The sequence below is a fragment of the Rhinolophus sinicus genome, chromosome 2, assembly GCF_057876585.1.
Source record: "Rhinolophus sinicus isolate RSI-liver-muscle chromosome 2, RSI-T2T, whole genome shotgun sequence".
NCBI classification, from domain to species: Eukaryota; Metazoa; Chordata; class Mammalia; order Chiroptera; family Rhinolophidae; genus Rhinolophus; species Rhinolophus sinicus.
This window is the reverse complement of record NC_142502.1, coordinates 100,669,860-100,692,406: the sequence shown is the minus strand read 5'-3', so window position 1 is coordinate 100,692,406 and position 22,547 is coordinate 100,669,860. Positions and strand designations below refer to the sequence as shown.

The window sequence follows — 22,547 nt, the reverse complement described above, 5'->3', positions numbered from 1 at the left end:
CATATGTTAGCAAAATTCTCTAAACTTCTGAGTATTTAACCAGTGGCTAGTATTTCTGAATCTTGAAATTCATGTTTAGTACCGTGAGGGTATATAAAATCATAGCTATGTTAGCCTCTTTATTTTCTAATATACAAAGCCTAGTTTCCAATGTAATAGAGAAACCCCAAAAGATACTTGAAAATTATGAGGAAGAATACAAGATTTTGCCATAGTGTGTGGATGTTATTTTCAGATGATAATAGAATTTTGAGCCATCAGTGACTTAAGACTACTTGTAATTTTAGCAGCAGTTTCATCAGACATTTGAAGGACAAATGTCATTGACTAGAGCTTCACAGGCTGGCAGTTTACTGCTTCGCTCCATAGGGAGACCCCTCATAAGTTGGCACCAGTATTGTTTTTGTGTCTACACTAAAAATAATAAGAGTCTTGTTTTTAGCTGAATACCAAATAAATTCTAGAATTCAGTATTGGTACAAAGAAAGCCTGAAGTTGTTTGTTTTCTGTATTCCATATGACTTAAAATTAGACATTTCAACATTTATTAACCTTTGCAAGCAAGAGCAAACAAGAGGAATATATTCATATAGAACAATTCAGTTAAAAAGTACGGAGGTATACCCTGTTGAAAAAAATTGTTTCTGGAAAAATGAGTCTGTACTAGAAGAAACTAGTTTAATTGGACTAAATTAAACTAAACTTACTCATGTCTAACACTGTCCTGTGAAAGCTTGTAAGCCCTGCTTATGGTTTGAAGAGGCAGTCATTACGACAGTATTATTAAATGCCCCGTAATCCATTTTTGAAGATTAATACTCATGTTGATAGTATTTTAAGTTTGAACAATTTTCTGAGGTAAGATAACTAAGGCTAAAATCTGTTACTACCTTCTCCTTAACACTGTTCTAACTTGTAGCTGAACTCACAGGCCAGGGCAGATAGCTGAAATATTCAGCATCTTCAGAAATCACTGCATTTGCCAGCTTTTCATACAGTGATGATGCTGTTATGTTTGACGCATATGGTCTCAGAGCCAGTAGCTGTTAATCTCCATGCTTGGAGCACAAATTAACGTCAGGAAGAGTCTCTCAAAAATTCTTTTAACACAGGTCCTGGACTTCTAATGACAACGAAAGCTAGATTGTTCATTTCTTCTGTGCCCATTCAGTTACTCAGTGTACATCGTATGTGTTTTGCAACATGTTTTTAGGAAGTATAGAAGTGTTCAATCCCATTAATCATGTGATATTAGGAGATGGGAACCACAGAATATTTGATTGGAAGGAATATTAAAGCCTTTACTCTTCAAAACGCTGGTGCTTATTCCAACGTCTACTGAATTAATGGGTTTCAAAGTAAACTGAGGTGGTGGGGTAAAGTGGCTTATTTTTTCATCTTTTATGAATATCTTTCAACCTCAGTTTCCTTTCTCCTTCTAATGTAACTATGCTGTATTAGTAATCTTGAAGATGGGACTAGGAAGAAAGCTAGAACATAGTGGCAACAACACTTTTGTGAATACTTCTAAGGGATTTTAGTGCAGTTTTCTGTTTACTATCTGTTAGCTCATTTGCTGATTTGTTTTGCACAGTTACTTAAATTTATTAACTGTTCAGTAGCGTTAGTAGAGTTGACAACTTAAAATATATTTATTACAATTTTTTAAATCTTAACATTTTTCTTAAATTTTGAGGCTTGCATTAAAATCTCATAAAATATGAGATTTTTATCACATATAGCAATTATAGGGTCACTAAAATGTCTTAAAAATGTTTTCTGCATCATTACTGCCTAAGAGAAATCCCTGTGAACTTGACAAAAGTGTTTATTAAAGCTTTTTTGTTTCCATCCGAAGATGAAGTATTTCATGTCCCTAGATATATACTCTCTGGGAATGGATTTTTTTTTTTATGATGTCCTTCTATCAGATAGTCTTGTTTTATAACCTATCACAAACCAGACAAAATTCTCCCCTCAAGATTCTTAAAAGGTCCTGCAGGAGAAGGAGCCTAAGAAAGAGAAGAGAAAACACTCTGTATGCTTCCCGCAGGCCAACATTGGGCTTCCTTGAAAGGAAAGTCAAAGCAATACATTCCTTTTCTTCTGGGATGGCTGAGGTCTTTATTTTTTGACCTACAGTGGTGTCACATAAAGATGGTGCCACCCATAGCTTGTGTAGCAATTTAAGAACCTGGGTAATGGCAGTGCTAGGTACTTAATATTTTGTCTTCTGAGGCGTTGGGGAAAACTACATGTTATGTAGAAAAATAGCAAGTGAAGCAAATAATTTTGGACAATGAGAAGTTTTACATTGAAACCTTATTGACAATCTTATTTTAATTAGCAGTGGTATTCTCTTATTTTTGGACATGCCAAATGGTTTAATCTTAAGAAAGCAAAAATGAATGTCTTGCCTAAAATACTTTTTATATCGTTGCCATATAGCATATCTGATTTTGTCTTAAGCAGACTTTTTTCTTTTTTGGTGTTAATATTCTGAGCCTATGAAAAGCACAGCTCTTGCTTAAGTTCTTGTCAGACACCTGGACACTTGAGACGTTCCAGGTTATCGGTCCTTGTTAAAATTCTGTGGGCGATTCTAGTTGCATCATAAATCAAAATTCAGAGAACGAGCTGCACCCTAATATCAGAGTGATGTTTTTGATATCTCACAGGGCTGGTGTGCTTTGTCTGTTTAGTGGCTCTATTGAAAGGCTGTCTAGGACCTCTGTGTGAGTTTTAGATGGAAATAAATGCATGGTATTTAGGGCAGAAATTCAGAGTGCAGACATGGAGGGGATGTAATGGCACACAATAAGCTTGTTTTTTTCCAAACTGCAACCAAGGAAACCTTTTCAAAGTATATTGGAAAGGTCACGTTTCATGTATTTCCTACTTGAGCTCTGTGTGACTGAATGGGGGCTATTTCGCTTCTGATTCATAAGATATTTACTATGACTCAGTATTTTGTGAACACCTAACATTGTTAGTAGTACTTTCGTCTTTTGTGTGTCCCCGCCCTTAGAATAGAAAACAAAGACCCAGTCTACAGTTGCTGAAGCCCTTCCTTATAGACCTTTGCTGCACGACACAAAAGAGCACTGACCTTAGAGGAAAAGTAATTTTTTTGGTTTTTTCAAAAACAAAAGTACGGTTTTTCCCTTCGTTTGTATACATGATAAAGTATCAAGATAACCTTGTCTCAATAGTTTAAAATTGCAACTTACTCCTTTTATCTTATTGTTCCTGATCATGGTTAAGGGAGAGGGAAACATTAATTTTTCTTAACTAAAATATAAGTTTAGCTAAATTCTCATCTATTCAGTTTACAGGTGCTTTAATTCCTTACAGCACAATCAAGAATTTTTATTTTTTATCTTTTTAACTGTTTTGGGAACTAGTTTTTAAAAAATCTGCTACAACATGGATGAACTTTGAGGACAGTATGCTAAGTGAAATAAGTCAGTCACAAAAAGACAGATACTGTATTGTTCCAGTGATACCCAGAGAGGTCAAATTTATAGAGACAGGAAGTATTATAGAATGGTGGTTGCCAGGGGCTGGAGGGAGGGGAGAATGGATGACGTTGATGGTCGCACAATAGTGCGAATGCACGTAATGCCACTGAACTGAAAAATGATTGAGATGGTGAATTTGATGTTATGTGTATTCTACCGCAATTAAAAATAATGACTAAAAGAAATGTTTAGTCTTGGCGTTTGATTGCAGTTTTGTTCTCCACGTTTGCCAAGAACCAGTCTTTGTTCAAATTTCTTTTAAAAGTTCATTATTAATAAGAGGTTAAGTGTAAATATTCCTTCTGTGCAATCAATAAACTAGTCATCTTCAGTAGAGGAGAATAAAACTAAAAATATTTTGCATAAATAAAAAAAAATCCGCACTGAAAATAATTTTTTCCTCCTTTGATTATCTGTGTAAATGATGCCATGATGATTGTTGTATATATAATTATCAAAGAAAGTGTAGTGGCTTTGACTTTAGGCAAGCTACTGAACCTGGAATATCAATTAACTCATTTGTTAAATGGGGCCATTATACTTCCCTCACTAGGAATCAAATGAGATGATGTAGATGAAGTCTGTTGAGAAGTCTTTATTTTGTCAAAGTATTACAAGCACATAGTTTAGTCAAAATATTACATGTAACAAAATGCCCCACACCTCCCTACTCCCTCCAGTTTTTCCCAGTAGCAGCTACTTCGAATTTTTTCTGCTGTTTCTTCTAAAGTTATACTCTCTATATTTATGATTAATATACAGATATATTGCTACTTTTTGATTTATCACTTTTAGACATGTTTTACTTTTTATGATATATAAAATGGTTGCTTTCTTATACCATCCTATCCCATTCCGCTACACCAAATATTTGTAGTCCAATTTTTGGTTAAATAATTCTTCAGTACTTACATTATTATGGGTATATAATTATTAGTACCTATTGGGCATTTTAGTATACTATGGTATTTCCTTTTTTTTTTGGTTCTTTTTTCCTTTCCTGGGTATTTTCCAGAGATATTTCTGTTATTTCTATTTTAATTTTGTTGTATTTAGAAAATATATTTTGTATCTTTTCAGTTCTTTTATACTTATTGAGACTTGTTTTATGTCCCAGAATATCATCTGTCTTGGTAAATACTTTGTGTGCACTTGAAAAGAATGTGCATTCTGCTATTGTTGGGTGGTGTGTTCTATCAATGTCAATTAGGTCAAGTCGATCGACAATATTCTATGTACTGTCTTTGCTGTGTACTGTGTCTTTACTGATTTTTTGCCTACTTGGTCTATTAGTTATTGAGAGAGGGATATCAAAATATTTTAATCTAAATATGGATTTTTCTTTTTTTCCCTTATAGTTCCATCATATTTTGCTTCATGTGTTTTGAAGCCCTGTTACTAGGTGCATAAATGGTTATGATTTTTACATGCTCTTTATGAATTGATTCCTTTATCATTATGAAATGACTCTCTTTATCCTAGGTAGTATTAATTTGTTCTGAAATCTGCTTTGAGATTAATTTAGCCACTCCAGCTTGTTTTTAGATTAGTGTTAGCATAGTATGTCTTTTTCCATTCTTTGCTTTTTAACTTAGTTGTGTCTTTATATTTAAAATGCACTTCTTATAGAAAGCATATAGTTGAATCTTGCTTTTTTATCAACTCCAAGTCTGTACCTTTTAATTGGGGTATTTATGCTATTTATATATAATGTTATTATTGGTATGATTAGGTTTAAATCTATCATGTTTAAATCTATTAAATACCAATTTGGTATTTGTTTCCTACTTATCCCATCTGTTCTTCTCTCCTTTTCCTGTTCTCTTTTGGATTAATGAACATTTTTTTATGATTCCATTATATTCCCTTTGTTGATTTATTTTTTTCACTTCTTTTCCTTTCTTTTGTTTCTCTGTTTCATTTTAGATATGTTCACTAATTTTTTGTGATTTCTCCTATCCTGCAAATCCCATCCAGTAGTATATTTTTCATCTCAGACATTACGGTTTTCATCTCTAGAAGTTCAGTTTGGGTCTTTTATATCTTTCATGTCTCCTGTCTGAACTCCTTGAACATACAAGATACAGTTATTTCATTTGTTTGTTAGTTTACTTATTTACTTATTGATTGATTATTGTCCTATATGTTTTAACGTCCTTGTCTGTCAGTTCTGATTGATTTTTTTCCCTCCTTTTGAGTCATAGTTTTCCTGCTTCTTTACATCCTCCATTAGTTAGTGATTTGATGTCAGATATTGTATTTTATGGGTGTTGGATATTGTTGTGTTACTGTAAACCTTCGTGTGCTTTGTTCTGGGGTGCCATTATGTTACTTGGAAACAGTCTGGTCTTTTTCTTTTTTTTTGAAATTTTAAGGTCAGTTTATTAAGTTCAGTGATGAAAGCTATCAGAAGAATATTCTCCTGAAAATTGTTTTTTCTTAGAGAAAATAAAAGAAAATCAACACCCACTCAGCATAGGCACAGATGCTGTGGCAGTCAAGCCTCTCTGCAGACGGTGACAGTCCATTAGTGGGTCAAGTTACTCTCTGGCTCAGCAGGACTGTGGTCTGGATCGTCATCATCCTCCAGCTCCAAGCTGCCCATTTCCTGGAACAAAGACTCCTCTGCCTCCTCGTTTCCAGCGTCCTCCAAGAAGTGGATGTCAGATGTGTCAAGATTATGATCTGTTTCAAATAGCTGTTTCCCACTTAATTTATTTTTTCCTTCCTGTTCTTCTTTCATTCATTTCTTTTTAACTTCCAAGAGTTCTGCATCAAACTTGGCCTCCCAACTTAAAAAATTTTTCAGTCATAATAGGAGTGCCATGAAATAATTGCTTTTCGGCTTCTTCTGCTTGTTTTCTTCTTCTCTTCCAGTTTTTATTTGATCTATTTCATTTAATTTTTCTTGCACAGCTGTCACTAAAGATCACCATTCCAAGGTTTTCCTCTGCCTGTAATGCTAATGATTCTTAAATGCTGGAGACATTATTATCTTGTAGATTATCCTGGGAGAATATTTTGTAAAGGGGTCTTCATCTGGCTATTTTTCACTGTATGTAAACTTGAGGGTGGTATGGACAGTTTTGTCATTTTTTCCAGCCCCACATGTCACAGTAATGGTGAAGCTGTGCATACTTTCTGATAATACTGTGGGGAGTTGGCGTACGTGGACTCCAGAGCCTCCAGCTCGTTGCGCTGCTCCTCCCCAGAATCTGTCATGGTGGCCCTCGCTGCTGCCCATGGATCGCCCAGACCTGGTCTTTTGTGGTCTCGATTTTAAGATTTGTTAGGGAGCCCTGGAGCAGTTCTTCATCTATAGCTAATTATTCCACATAATTGAAGCCAGGCTCTTTTCTGTACTCAACTCTGTGTCCGAGGGATTATGAAGTTTTCAACTCTTGTGGGAACAAGCACTTTTCCTCGTCTTGTGTAAGTAACAAAATCAGGAATGCCATGGGGCAGTTCGGTTTTCTGAAATGAGTACATTTTCTTTCATAGGATCCCTAAAAACTCAGAGTTGTGCAGGCTGCCACAGGCTTCTTTGGAGGACCCCTAGGAAGGGAAATTCCAAATCATCAGGTCTGCCCATATCCACGGTTACCTCCTCCCCACTCCGTCCCTCTTACTCTCTGGTGCCCATGTCCACGACCCTAAATGACACGACCCTAAAACAGAATCCTTCACTTGGATGCTGGTGTGTCAATGAAATTTATAGGCCCGCTTAAAAATGTGTGCAAAACTATGAGCGCACAAACCTTTTTCTGAGAAGAATCCACAGCTTTCATCAAATGTTCAGAGGTCGGTGACCCCAAAAGGATAAGCACTCCTCTCCAAAGTCACTAATGATAGTACTGTTCTTTAAATCTCATACTTATTACTCAGTTATTCGTTTTCTGTCTCTACCTCACTTGATAGCAAACCTTACTCAAATCTGAAATCCAAAAACCCCTCTTTTCTAGAATCTATATCCCTGGGGTCATCCAGCGAATGGTGGTCACTATTTCTGTGACCTCTATCATCTTTTCTTCTTCTTCCCCTTGAAACCCGAGAACTATTCTGTGTTCTCTGCATTCACTTCCCACAGTTGGTGGTTCTCAAAATGTGGTCCCCAGACCAGCAGCAGCAGTTTCACCCGGGAATTTGTTGGACACGTGAATCACTCCAGTCTCACTCCAGATGCTCACAAAGTCACTCGCACAGAAGCAGAGAGTAGCATGGTGGTTGCTGGGCTGGGGGTGGGGGAGATGGGAGATACTGGTCAGAGGGTACAAACGTTCAGTAATAAGAGGAAATTCTGGGGAGCTAATGTATCGCATGGTGTTTATAGTTAATACTTCGTTATACTTGAAATTTGCTGAGAGAGTAGATCTTAAATGTTCTCATCACACACAAAAAATGGTACTATGTGAGGTGATGTGTTAATTATGTTTGTGGTAATCATTACACCTTGTACGTGTATATCAAATCATGTTGTACACTTTAAATATGTACACTTTTTGTCAATTATACCTTAACAAAGCTGGAAAAAGAAAACAAATATAATGGAAATAGAGTTGTCAGCTGTTTTCTACCTAAGGAATGCAGTAGAATTCTACTTTTAGTTGTTGTCAGGGAAATGCGTACTATTCTAGGAAACTTGTTTTTGCTTTCATATGTTAGCTTCATTACAGACCTAGACTAAAATTATGAGGAAAGGCAGCACAACTCTGGTAAATACTCCTAGTGGAATAATTTATTCATATGCCTTTGGAGAAAACTCAGATATGCTATATAAGTGACATATGTGACATATAGGATGTCAATAGTCTATGATTTGCTTTACTATATTTAGTCCAAAAATCTTTGACTTAAATCAAATAGGGAGATTAGACCAGGTCAGTGTGATAGAAAGCAAAATTAAATTTTGATTTTTTTTTTTTTTCTGGAGGAAAGAATTTATGACTATGAACAGAAAAGTAGCCAAAATACTGTTTTGATGTGCCTTTATTATTTATGTTTATTTAGAGGTAGGAATTTTTCAATATAAAAATAAGGTTTTTGAAAAATTGCTTTAGGTCTATTCTTAATCATGTAAATGAGATTATTTTTCTAATGCTATACTGCTATCATCATTCTAATTAATCCTGGAAGCTAAATGTTTGATCCAAGATACCGAGCACTTGATTTTTATTTAGAAGAAAATAGAACTGATATGGGTCTAACAATAAAGTTTGGGATAAATATACATCAGCTCTTCTACACTCAAGACTTTTAAGAAGCCTTGCCTGGCTTTTCAAGATCCCCAGATGGGCAAATGTATCTTATATTTATATTGCTTATATTTTACAAAGGTAAATTTCCATAAAAGTAGGTATGAATTGTGGTAAAATATGTCTCCTAAGTTTGCTTCATGTATTTCCAAGCTTTAAGGTGATTGGCCTCCGTTAATTGTACCTGCAGAGTTACATCTGAGTCTTAGCTTAATGTATAAAAATGGTTAAAGGGCTAAAGGAACCAAAATCCTGCCATAGGTGTTAGCACCAGTCATCTTCATTTAGTACCCATTCGTAGGCTTAACTTAAGGTATTTCTTGGTGAAGAGCTAAAGAGTTAATCCATGGTGAGTAGCAGTGGAATAGTGAGTACTGGAGTGTGGTCTTCTTGGCCCCATTTCACGTTCAGAATTCTCTTCAATGCAGCGCTTTGCTTTTGTGCTAAAGTTTTAACCAACATGATGCAACATAGCCTAATACAATGTAGTGGGCCATAAATCACACTTCGGTCTAGCTCCGTGACGTCCATGTGCAGCAACAGAAAATGTTTCAATGTTATATGTGCAGTTTCTCCACAGTAGTGATTTTTCCCTGCAAATGCATTTAGCCTGACTTCATCAAGATAGAAATGTTGGCATTCGAATCATATAGATGGCTTCAAAAATGGGAATTTTGTCCTGCTATTGTTATGGGCACAATGTTGAAAACAGATTTTTACTTAAAAAATCCTACAGTTTTAAAGAGTTAACATAGCCATGTATTTTCTGTTGGCTGTGGTGGTATTTCATTTATGTTGTTTCCCCATTCAAAGGATGTCAGTTTGAATAATATGAATACACATATGAATAGAAATGGTAATGACTTCACACAAGTTGTCAAATATATAAATATAAATAGTTCAACATAAAAGAATTTGATATGAACTCTATTGGACCTCACTAAAAGACCTTATTCTTGTGATCTTTTTTTTATACAAACGACCACTTTCTAGAGCTGCTTCCTGGTTATATCAGTACTTGAACATCTTTCTGTTAACTTGGCATAACTTTTATCTCCCAGACTCAGAATTAAATTGAAACCAAATAGAGGCCAGTTCTTCAGGCTTCCAATTTAGACTGTTTCCTTCTAAGGAGCACTTACAACCTGGGCCTCTGAAACTTGAAAGTGTTACGTGGAAATAAATTGCATTTGTTCAAAAGATAATTTTCTTGACTGTCTGCTATGTTTATTGCCTTACATTAAGCCCTGTAGGGCAGAGTGTACATAGCATCCCTACGCCAAAGACCGGCAAGTCTGGTTGGGACGATCAGGCGCAAGCATTGAAGTAGCAGTATAGCGGGCTCGTGAAATTTGTGGGAGATGTGTTCTGGAACCTTCAAGATACCAGCGTAGCATAGCTTTTACTTAGTTTTGTTAGCTGTAACGTGGGGGATAATACTCTACCCTCACAACTGTTGTGAAAATTACTTGAGATCCTGTGTTAAATGTAAACTGTAAAACCGCACTGAGCTGATCTGGTTGGTCTCACTGATCAGCCAAGTAACTTCATTCCTAGCAAAATAATTTATTACATGTAATGAAGCCTAAAACCCCATGTGTTAAATCCTTGAATGCCAAATGTTTGGTGTGACACGTTTCAGGTTTCTGTTCTCAGCACATTTTCATGTATACCTTCCACTCTCAGGACGGAGGTCGTGGGCAGTGCCATCAGTGCCATTTGCCTGAGCATGGCGTCTTCCTGTCTTGTGGCACTGCTCACTCCTCCTGAGTTACGTCCTCCACAGCACGTACACTCACTGCTGATACTGAAACAACCACCTCAGAATCTTGTAGCTACCTTCCCTTTATGTAGAAGTTTAGAAAAGGCTGCCATAGTCACTTGTTTGTTGATTTATCCTAGCTACAGAAATTACTTATCAAAATTTTTACTGATCTCCATGTTGAGTGACAGTCACCTGTCCTGAGAGCTCCCCCCCACCCCCGTTTAAAATGAAGATGGCTGGTTTCTGGTTCTTAGGTTTCCCTCCTGCTTCACTAACAGTACCAGAAGCTTCTCTTGTGAAGGTCTCTAGTGCTTCTGAATGTGGAAGCCTTCCCTCCCAAGTTCTTTCTTTTCTTTAGATTTTCTGCTCTTTTTTCTCTCTGAACCCAGCTAGAACTTAACTTTGTTCTATTGATCAAGGTGTTAAACCTTTCTATCCAAGATCTCTCTATTGGATACGGTACTCTACCAACTGCAACAGGACTAGTTAAAATAATGTAAGGCACATAAGGTGGATATATAGCTGCATGTTTTTCTGTCCTGTTCTCAGGATCTCAATTATGAGGTCTGTTATCTTACTAATCTTACTTTTCTCGAAGAAGTGTCAGCTCTTTTTGGCTTGGACCAGTGTTTCATATATTAAAAACCTTCCCATATCTTATTTTTTTCTTGTAATTCTGTTTTTCCTTTTGTACCATTTTCATTTTTTCCTCAGTGTTTTTCTTTAACTTTCTTCTGCAAAATGAAATAAATTCTGGAGTCCAAATCTTTCCTCAGACCTTAGAGACTCTTACCACCTTCTCAAAGATCAGGTAACATAATATAGTAGAAGAAATGCGGACTTGATAGTCCTGCCCTGAGCCCTAGCTCTTACAGATGGATTTACCCTGGTTCCGTGTCACTTGACACATGCTGAGCTACTGGATCAGAAGGGGTGACTGGGTCACGAGATAGCCAGCCCTTAACCTGTGATCTGTGTGGTTCATTGGAGACGTATGAACTTCTAAGGGAGGCAAAGGGAAGTTGAAACTGCTGATGGGCAGGCAGGTATACTTGGGTTGGAATATCTTTGCGTGTGTGCAGGCTGAAGCAGTGGAAGCGCCGTAGGCAGGAGAGAAGAAAGCAGAAGTATGTGTAGTCTCATGACTGCATAGCCCCCGAGAGAGCCGGCCAGCCAGCTTTCATCTCTGACAGTGACCCTGTTCCTGCTGTGGATCCCTGTGATCTGTGTATGTACCCTTGTGAGGACCCTGTCTCCCTTTACTCGAGGCAGGTAAAGCGGATTCCTCTGTCTCACGCTGGGCAGAGTCGGGGCCAAAACACACACACACATTCAGTGAACGCCAGCAGGCCCACCATGCGTTGAAGAATTCTCTCTCTCTTCGTTTCTAAGTAAGCTGACCATTTTCTCTTTCTAACTTGTATTGTTTTCAAGACTCTTTGGCTTAGTAGTTAAGGACTTAAGTTCAGAAGTCAGACGTATTATTTACTCAGGTACTTGGGCAAGTCGTACCAAGTTGTAGTCTGTGCCTTAGTTTTTTTATCTGGAAAATGAGAGTAGAGATAGGACTTAGCTTGCTGTGAAGATTTAGTAAAGTATTGTGTGTAAAGCGAGCAGGCCCACCATGTGTACCTGGCACGAAGTAAGTGCTCAGTAAATCAGTAAATGTTAGCTTGTTGTGAACAAACTTAGGATATGAAAATCTTTTAAACTGTCTGTGGTGAAAGACCAGTTCTTCCCCCCCCCCCATCTATCACAATCCAGTATTTTAATAAAATACAATAAAAATGAATTAATAGATTAAAAAATAACCAACAGTAAAGCTATAAAATATAAGTTCTATTTTTATTATATGTAATAGACAAAGTTACTCTGTCAAGTTATGAAATTTTCTGACTTCTTACCATTGATATCTTTACTTACCTCGTTACAGACCTTTCACACTGGCAGAGTGGCACTGGTCCACGCACCGTGCTTTGAGCAGCACTGTCTGAGTGTGTACGGACATTCTCATAGGAGACAGAACATACATGCGCTGATGTGGTGGGGAACAGAACAGAACCATTTTTATAACATTTAGTAGTTAGCAGTTCAGATTCATTTATTGACTGGACAGCGTGTCACCTGAAGCCTCTGGAATGCCTTCCCTACATGATTGCTATCCCACCCTTCCCAGGTAATGGAGTTGTTATTTTCCTCTGAGCTGCGCAGTTCTCCCCCAGTTGCTCTCCAGTTGCGAAATAAGAAATCTGTACTTCTTAAAGTCCAGATAAGCATGCACTGTCTTGGACAAATCAGCTCTGCTAAGTGGATGAGAGTAGGATGCTGACCGCCGCCTTGTGGGCTGAGGTGCAGCTGTCCCTGGTACTGTGGTAGAATAACTTACGGGTCCCCTAAAGGACAGCCTCAAACCAGACTGTATGTTTGTGGACAGATGGGGAACGGTAGACAGAGGAGCTTGGCATTTATGATTTCCTCTGTGCACAGGCAGTGACAGACCATGCATCTGTGGTACAGAATTGCAAACAGCACGTTTTACAAATAGCAACTGTGGTTGACAACCGAAAGTCTGCAAAATGCTAGATGCAGCTAGGGTTGGTATTGTCTTCCAAGTATTTTAGCAGGGACCCAGCATTATCAGATTTTATCTTCAGAGATAATATAACTGTCAGAAGGACATATTAAGTGGCAGGCATTGTGCTAAGGTGTTTTATAAACATCTAACTTAATTTTCACCACAGACAGACTGATCCCCTTCATTAAACAAGCAAACAAGATTGAGAGAGATTAAGCAACTTGTCTAAAGCCTTGTAGTTTTAAGTGGCTGAACCTGATTTTGAAACGAGGTTTGCCAGACTCCTGAGTGGGTTTTCTTTGTTTTTCACCTTAAAAAAAAAATCACAAATAACTTTTTTCTGGAACCATTTGAGAGTAAGTTCCCAACCTGATGCTCCATCCATTCCAAATATTTTAATGTTTATCTTCTAAAAACAATAACGTCTGCATATGTAACTGAAGTACAATAATCAAATTCAGGAAGTTAACATTGATACATTGCTATTATCTCATCCTCAGACTGCATTCAAGTATGCCAGTTGTTCCAATGGTGTCTTTTATAGCATATATTCCCATAATGTCTCTTTATTTCCTTCTGAAATCGGTCTTCCATCTTTTGTGAACTTCTTGACACTTTTGGAGTTAACAAGGCAGTTATTTTGTGGAATGTGTTTGATTTTTATATGTTATTTCCTTATAAGCCAAATTACATGCTTCTGGAGAAGTAGCACATGAGTGATTTCTTCTCATTGTACCCTGTCACACGTTCAGTTTCACTTTGAGCCGGTCCTAATGGTGACCACTCGGGCTGCTTCATTGAGGAGTTGTCTGCTGGACAACTTTACTTACTGTAAAGTTACTCTCGTCGTCTTTGTAATTAATAAATACTTTGTGGGAAAGTATTTATAACTAGGTAAATATTCCATGACAGTTTTTATTATTCACCAAATTTGTGTCTGTATGGATTCATGGTTTCCTATTTTATTTAACGGGTTATAATCTGTTACTACCGTTATGTGTGTTGATGGCCAAATTGTCTCAGATTTGCCAGTGAGAGCCCCTTCAGGTTAATTTCTGTCTTTTCTAACATGTTCTGTCCCTTGCAAGAAAAAATCCTTGAGCATTTTCTTGCATTCTGGTACAAAATGATGTTCCAGGCTTATCTTATGTTTTCCCTGCCCTGCCCTGGAATCAGTCATTTCTCCAAGGACTCTTGGTTCTTTTTAGTGGGAAACAGTAAGTATTGAGAAGCCAAGATCTGGTGATTAGTGTGCTCACTGCCCTGGGGACGTTTTTGTTTCCAGACCCTCTTGGTGGATCCTTGCACATGAACCTCTATATTTATTTGTACCTTTCAGTATATTGAAAAATCGTGAATTCCTATTAAGTCCAATTCTAAACTAATACCACAGGGTTTATTCTAGTTTTCTTTCTTATTTTGTAATGCTCTTCTCTTACAGTGAGAAACTTGGTTTCCATGGTCCTCAGTACATTTACTAACCGATCAGTCCCATCTGTTACCAATCTCCCATCTCTGTCGCTACCCCCTTCTCTGCATGGATGCCCTGCTTTTCCCTCTTGGGCTCCGACTCCCCATTCTAGACACTCCCCCATATTCCCTCTCGCATGTAGGATGTCACTGTGGGGTATCTCCTAATGGCGGACCCTCAACTTGGGCTCTCAAGTGAATTTTCACACTGACCATATTATCTCAGTCCTCCTGTTTTGGTGTTTTTGCTGCTATATACAAATGACAACATTAAGAGTTTTCTAAAATGATGATCCTGCTGGTAGGAGAGCACCGACTAAAATAATCTAAGTGGAAGGAATTCAACATTAGAGCTGGAAAGTAACATTTCCTTGGATCAGCCTGGGTCAGTAATTTGTATTCTGCAAATTATTTCAGAGCTAGAATTGTTCCTTTGACAAGAAATTGAGGCTTAATAGGCTGTCTCTAGAAGTCTCTTTAGAGATTAAAAAGAGAAACAAGTTTTTACTGTGATGCAGAGGGTGTAGAATGAGGTGGGTTCTTGAGTGGGCAAGAGAAGAGGGCTTAGAATGGATGGAAAAAAGAATCTTCTCTGAAGGGACTAACTGGGCTAGGACTACCCATTGGCAAGATAAGCTATGATGCACTCAGCAAGCCAGGCAGGATGGAGACAAGGGTTGGGGCAACTAGATGTGGAGACTTGGCCTTGGAAGGGTGGAAGAGCAGACAGTCTGAGGATAAATAGGAGGCGGGAAGAGGGGCATTAACATGGGGGTGGGGTGACAGGTATAGTTGTTCTGTGCTGTTCCACGGAGAAAATAAGCCGGAGCATGGCCAGCAGTTACTGCGACGGAGGTTTTACATCCCTTAGCTGTGAGCACTGGGCCAGGCCTGAGCGAGGTGGTGGCGTGCCGTGGGGCGCCTGGAGGACGCTCCCTCCAGGCCAACACACTTGCCTTTTCTCATCAGACCGAACTGATGCGAAAATTTATTCTAATCCCAGAGTGTGTCCAGTAATTTGAGGTATCATGAAATCCTACCCCTAAAATTCTTAAAGATGTAATTCAGTGCAATAATATGGAGGGAAATTCGTCTAGTAGTTACTGAAATTAGCTCTGATTGATTCATAATTTTTTTCTGTCCTGCCCCTACCTGAATTCAGTAATTTGGGAGTTACTCCCTCAATATCTGAGAGAAAGTGTTTCTTTGATGGGAATTTTGCTTCATAAATTTTTGCTCAGTGTTTATCTTTAGGAAACAATCAAATCCCCCTTGTGGTTATTCAGTTGATTTGGCATCATTAAAGTGAGAGAAGTTAGAATGTAAAGTCATTTTCAGAAGGAAAAAACATAGGTCAGAGATAAAAGATGTTATCAGATTTTCCATGCCAGAAAATGTGAGCAGTGGGTGAATCGGGGTAAAAGGTATATAGCAGTTCCTTGTGCTACTCTTGCAGTTTTTCAGAGTTTGAAATTAAGTAAAAATTAAAAGCCCCCCAAATTTTTGCATGCTATGCTACAGTTCCAGCCAGTTTCTTTTGCTGTATTGAGTGGCCAGAGGCACCCATCTGAGGAACTGAGTATTGACAGAATTTGATTCTGTGGCGAGAAGTATCCATACCCCGGCATGGAGGACCAGGCCTCAGTAGGTCCAAGGTTTTGACTCATATCGGTCAGGATAGTTGGAATGGAACCTCCAGGGATGGAAAAGACCAAATACGCCTTGGTCTAGAACTCTCATTCATTACTTCTTAGTCTTTCTGTGATGATCGACATTGACAATTTGGGTTGGTGATGTGGTTTGTGATTTCGATAAAGGTGTTTTATTCACCGAGCTCTGAATGATGCCATCCAGTCTGCATCTGGGAGATCTTTTAGCCTCATTTGAGTGTAATTTCGGTCTCTACTCCTCTCATCATCAAATACTTTATATAGATCAGAGTCCTTTTATGGGCCTTGTTGTTATTGAACCCATAACCTAGTCCTTAGGTTGTGTGACTTTTTTTTTTAAGCCGTCTAGTGCCCCAGCCCTTAATTATTGCAGTTAATTCACAGCTCTCGGTTTGTACGCACTCATACACGTTTTGTAAGTAAGAGATGCTGTTCTGTGTATTCCCATGAGGAATCGAGTCCTGGGTTGGCCAAGTGTCTCACTAATTGAGATTAAATTTTTGCTTTTGATACTTGTTGATTTAATTGCCCTTTGAGTAACATGATGAACACATTCTAAATTCGTTGCTGATGGCTGGATGAAGTTTTCTGGTACACTTCCTTGTGTTGCCAAGTTCTAACAAAATGACTAAATCTGCTCTTGATTCATTCTAGTCAGCAGCCTCTTATTTATTTCTAAGATTTACTTAAGGTTTTTTCTGAATCAGCAATGTTTGCTTTTCATATTTGCATTGTTTTCCTTTGGCTTAATAGCAGACAAAAACATCTGATACAAATGCAGTATGATAACTTCATATTGCATTTGCATCAGATTTCTCTAGCTGATGTTTCTTGTCCTTATTAAATAGGGGCCTCCCCAAATGATTTTTGGGTGCATAGGAGGGAAAGAAAAAATGGAAGACCAAAGTTAGTTGTGTGCATTGAGTTTTTCTTCTGCTTCCTTCCTCTAGATTAAACAACCTACCCTCCTCCCCTCCCTTTTTTTTTTTTTTTTTTAACCTGTTAGTTTACTAGGCGTGGTAGAAACCAGCTGTTACATCTCACTGTAGTGCACTACCTTTTTTTAAACAGTGACTTAGTCACCCGCTGCTCTTCCAGCGGCACAAAGAGGACCCAGATAAAGCTGGGTTCAGTATGTAAGTCCCACTCTTAGAGCATCATTTCAGCAAGCCAGTCTTTATTTTGTCAGCCATTCAGAGTCTATATTTGCTTCTGTAAGACTTCAGGAATAATTGATGATTCTTCTGTTAATGAAAATACGTCCTTAGATGTCTAATGCACATTAAATATGTTGTTAGAATAACAGATGTGGCTGCCTAGCCATTTTTAGACCCTTGCAGGTATATGGAATGGTGAGGATGTTCATTTGAAGATCTGTAAAGAGAATTTACCGAAGTATGATTTGAGCCATCAAAGAATAAGTTAGTGTCACAATAATTGTTATTTTATTTGAATGGGATTATCTCATTAATGGATTGGTAGGTAGGCCCAGGTGCAATATTTTATGCCCTCCCTTGCCTTTGTAAGGTTTTTGGCTTTATTAAATTATAGATGACATTGGGACAAAATTTTGTTTTGGTAGAAGAGATTTAAGTGAGAGGTAGGTGAGTGACAGATAATACTCATCTCTGCTATTGGCGCAAACGGGGGTTAGAGTAGTTTTGTTAGCAGTCAACTGGAAGACGTGCTGTGAAGTCAGTAATACATGGCTTCAATGAATATTCCACTTAAATGAAATTTTAATTTATTCATGCAGTTTACTAACATTTATATTCATTAAGAAAGTGATAGTTTATTTTGAAAAAACTTAGCATGGATTGAGTTTTGTTGGCCCTTCACTCCCGAGTTCATTTGTCAAAGTCATTAGATCTTCTACCACTGTACCCTGCTTCATTGTTTGACTGGCTTTTCTCAGTTACTTAGTGCTGATTTGCTAAGGCTGTCATGACTTGCTTTTCTGTTCAAGTGTCCCAAAGGGGGCAGGACAGCTGGGATTGCTATAGATTATTGATGACACTTCGCAGGTAGTTAGATACACCCAAGGTAAAGGAAACGTCATAGGATTAAAACAAATTTTGTGCAGCATTCTAGGTTGTTGGTATCTAAAGCTGAATTTCATTCCATAGGTGGCCTCAGCACCTGCACTTAGAAAATCATGGATTCATAAAATTGTATTTTTTAATGAAAATACTATTTTTATCAAAACAAAACATCATTTACGAAAATATCTAAAAACTAAAGAGTTTGTGAAAGAGAGCCAGTATCTTACTGTAAACTTGGTCACTCTGGAGTAGCGCTGTTCAGTTAACGGCTTCTGTGTTGGTGAAAATGTTCTCTATCTGTCCGGTATGGCAGCCACCGGCCACCTGGGGTTCCGGAGCACTCGAGATGTGGCTCGTGCCTGAGAAACTGAGGTTTCTCTGTTACTTGAATAGTCACATGTGGTAGCGCAGTACCACGCTGGTGCACGTGGTATCAGCACAGCTCTGAAGCGTACTGATACCTAAGCTACACGTTCTGAAAGAAAGGGATCCCTTGGGATTTTCTTGAACCCGAAGACCTAAATACTGCCTGGAGTTACTCTTGATTTTTCCATAAAATAAATAAGGACCGCCTTCCACTATTCCCAGTTTTACATTGAGGAGGTTCTGTAATGTTCTTTCTCATATATTTACTATCATTTTAGACGAACAATACCGTAGTCAGTATATTGTGTTACAGGTTAGTTTAGAGACAGTTGTTGTGACCTGAGAGTTTATTGCCTACTGTCTGTAGGAAAATAAACTTCTGCTTTACTCAAAACTGCTGGACTTGGAATTGGATATAGTGCACAAACTAGCATCTCTCAAGTTTGTCACCAACCCTAAATTATTTATCAGTTGAAGGTCAATTGGAAATGAAACTATTTTAATAAAGAAGAAAATAGATTCAGTGTACAAAGAATAATTTTTATCACATATTGAATGAAGTGAGTCATAATTGCCCCCAAGAAACTGGCCTGTTAGCCATGAACTGTCTCCTCACATTTTCATCTACTTCATTCTAAGATGCCTCAGTTTCCTTGCTTGTACTATAGCAGCAAGAAATGCATTTTTGTGAAATTAGTATTAATATAAGTAATGAAGAGAAATAACTGTTTTACTCAGGATGATTGTCTGAATCAGAAAAGGGGTTCTTCGTGAGCAGTGTGAAGTGAAGGCTGACTTGGCCTTTTCATAAATAGGGTCTCCTGCAAAGTTGCCTTACTGTGTGCGCAATCCAGATTCATCCCCTGCTGAGACACAGGCTGTAGGAAGATCGGTTTGGAGGAAAGACTCATGGGAACATTTCGTAACGTATAAAAGCATTCCTACTTGTGAGGCAGAAACCTGAGGGAGATTTTGAAGGACATTATTCTAGTTGGAGAAGTGCTTTTACTGGTAGTGTTGTAAACTCTGAAGAAAAAAAGGAGAAAGTATTATAATGGAAAGTATTAATAGGATAGTGGTCTGAATTAGCTTATGTGACTTACATTTGAAACATGTTTATTGTACATTGAAAAGCTTTACTGAGGGATGTTTGACATAGGTATATGCCTGTGAAAGCATCACCACAATTAAAATAATTAACATATTCGTCATCGACACAGTTTTCTCTTGTGTCTTAGGAGTCTCTCCCTCCCACCTCTGCTCCACCCTCATCTCAGGCAACCATTGGTCTGCCTTCTGGCGCTACAGATTGGTTTGTATGACGTAGACTTGTATATAAATGGAATCATACGGTATGCCAGTATAGTATTTGTGGGGGAAGGGGTGCATCTGGCTTACTTTGAGACTCATCCATATTGTTGCCTTTTTTAGTGTAGTCCATTCCTTTCAACTGCTAAAGTAGCGTTGCATTGTGTGGATATATTACAAATGATCTGTTTACATATTGATGGATATTTCGGTTTCCACCTTTTGGCTATGTCCAATAAAGCTGCTGAAAACATTCACGTACAAGTCTTTATATGGACGCATACTTCACATATTCCTTTTCTTTTGGGCAAATTCCTAGGAATGGGACGTCTGAATCATATGATAGGTGTATGTTTAACTCCTAAGAAACTGCCAACCTTTTCTAGCAGCAGTGGGAGTTCTAGTTCATATCCTCCCTCATCTTGGTGTGGTCAGGCTTTTTAATTTTAGCCATTCAAATAGGTGTGTATTAGTATCTCATTGTGGTTATAATTTGCATTTCTCTAACGACATGGAGCAACTTTTCGTATCCTTGTTTGCTATCCATGATCTTTGGTGAGCTGTCTGTTGAAATTTTTTGCTCATTTTTAAATTGGATTGTTCATTTAATTATTACTGAGTTCTGAGAATTCTTTATATAATTTGGATACAAGTCCTTTTCAGATACATGCTTTGTAAAGAGTTTCTTCTGCTCTGTGGCTTCTCTTTTCATCTCTTAACTGATTTTTGAAAGAACAGAAGTTTTAATTTCGATGAAATTCAGTTTATTCATTTGCTCTGTTATGGATTATGCTTTTAAAGATTTTTTTCTGTATTCAAGAAGTTTTATAGTTTTAGGTTTTACACTTAAGATTTATGATTTATTTTCTGTTTTTTATATATGGTATGAGGTATGGATCCAAGTTTATTTTAATTCCAGCACCAATAGTTGGAAAAGCTATTCTTTCTCCACCATATTTCCTTTGAGCCTATGTTAAAAATCAGTTGTCCATTTATATGTGGATATTTTTTCCTGGCTCTATATTCTGTTGCATTGATCTATTTGTTTATCTTTATGCCAATACCACACACTTGATTACTAGGGCTTCATAATCATTCTTGAAATCAGGTAGTGTTAACCCTTCAACTTCATTCTTTTTCAGAGTTGTTTTGGCTATTCTAGGTTCTTTTTGTTTCAGTGTGAGTTTTAGAATCAGTTTCTCAATTTCTACAAAAAAGCTAGGTAAGTTTGTCATTGGGATTGCTGTGAATCTATAATCAACTCAGGGAGTATTGACATTTTAACAGTCTTAAATGTCTTTGCTCCATGATCAAGATACATCTCCATTTGTTTAGGTCTGTAATATCTTGTAGTTCTTATTGTGTAGGTCTTTCACTTCTTTTGTCCTTAAGCATTTAATATTTTTGATATTATAAATGGTATTTAAAGTTTTATCTATTTCTGGTTGTATATTGATTTTGTAAGCTGTCACTCCGTTAAACTGTTTAACGTATTAGTTCTAATTGTTGATTCCATTGGGTTTTCTACGCAATTATGTTTTCTGTGAATAAAGGGAGTTTATCTCTTATCTTCAATCTGGTTGCCTTTTATTTCTTTTTCTTGCCTGCTAGACCCTCCAGTGGAGTGTTGAATGGAAGTAGTGAGAGCACACATCTGATTTCACAGGAAAAGTGTTTGGTCTTTCACCATCGAGTATGAGGTGCACTGTAGAGTTTCTTTTTAAATAGATGCTCTTGATTAGATTGAGAAAGTTTTCTTTTATTCCTAGTTTGCGGAGAGATTTTTATTTTTTATCAAGAATGAATGCTGGATTTTGTAAAATGTTTTTTTTCTGTGTCTATTGAGATGATCAGATGGTTTTCTCTTTGTTAATCTAGTGAATTGATTATACTAATTGTTTTTCAAATGTTCAACTAGTCCTGAATTTTTGAGATAAGCCCCACTTTTTGATGCATTGTCCTTTTAATGGATAATGTGGATTCAAAATATGATAAAATTTTATTAAGAATTTTTACATCTATATTCATCATGGATATTTATCTGTAGTTTTCTTATCTTGTAATCTCTTTGTCTGGTTTTGTTAGAGTAAATTCTAACCAAACAATGAGTTTGGGAAGTATCCTCTCCAGTTGTCTATAAGAGTTTGTTTAGTGGTATTACTTCTTCCTTAAATGTTTGGTAGAATTTTATGCCCGGAGTTTTCTTTGTGGGAGGGGTTTTAACAATACAGTTACTTTTAATAAATATACAGGACTATTCAGATTATCGATTCCTTCTTGTGTGGGCCTTAGTAGCTTGTCTTTTCAGTGATTTTTGTCCATTTCATGCAGCTTGTGTTCATTGTATACAGTTTATAATATTCCATTGTGCTTTTAATATCTGTAAAACTGTAGTGATGACACCTCTCCTTTCTAATACTGGTAATTGGTATCTTCTCTCTTTTCTAGTCAGTCTGGCTAGATATTTATTTTTATTTTTTGTTTGTTTTTGTTTTGTTTAAATCAGTTTATTGGTTGTCTCAAAGAACCAGTCTTTGGTTTCACTTTTTTTCTCTCTTGTTTTTCTGTTTAAAAAATG

General features: G+C 37.3%; 1 protein-coding gene and 1 pseudogene across 3 annotated transcripts in view; one reads left to right on the top strand and one right to left on the bottom strand.

The window, feature by feature from the left end:
- Nucleotides 1-22,547, top strand: part of ZFAND3 (zinc finger AN1-type containing 3) — a 297,507-nt gene that overhangs the window by 110,334 nt on the left and 164,626 nt on the right. The gene's annotated exons all lie outside the window — the stretch shown is intronic.
- LOC109459451 (RWD domain-containing protein 1 pseudogene) lies at nt 5,859-7,041 on the bottom strand (annotated as a pseudogene).